Source organism: Seriola lalandi, unplaced genomic scaffold (genome assembly GCF_002814215.2).
Source record: "Seriola lalandi dorsalis isolate HSWRI2012SDOR001 ecotype SW California unplaced genomic scaffold, Sedor1 jcf7180002053623, whole genome shotgun sequence".
NCBI classification, from domain to species: Eukaryota; Metazoa; Chordata; class Actinopteri; order Carangiformes; family Carangidae; genus Seriola; species Seriola lalandi.
The window spans coordinates 28,588-28,860 of record NW_019524176.1 but is presented as its reverse complement, the minus strand read 5'-3'; the positions used below and the strand labels follow the sequence as shown (position 1 = coordinate 28,860).

At 61.2% G+C, this 273-nt stretch overlaps 1 protein-coding gene across 1 annotated transcript in view; it reads right to left on the bottom strand.

Annotated features, from left to right (window-relative positions):
- katnb1 (katanin p80 (WD repeat containing) subunit B 1) overlaps nt 1–273 on the bottom strand; it is an 11,931-nt gene that overhangs the window by 3,813 nt on the left and 7,845 nt on the right. The gene's annotated exons all lie outside the window — the stretch shown is intronic.

Here is a 273-nt window from a genome sequence, read left to right as displayed (position 1 = left end):
GACCCCGACGAGACTCTGACGAGACCCTGCTGAGACCCCGATGAGACCCTGATGAGACCCTGATGAGATCCTGATGAGACCCTGATAAGACCCAGACGAGACTCTGACGAGACCCTGATGAGACCCTGATGAGACCCTGATGAGACCCCGACGAGACTCTGATGAGACCCCGACGAGACCCCGACGAGACTCTGACGAGACCCTGACGAGACCCCGACGAGACCCCGACGAGACCCCGACGAGACCCCGACGAGACCCCGATGAGACCCTGAT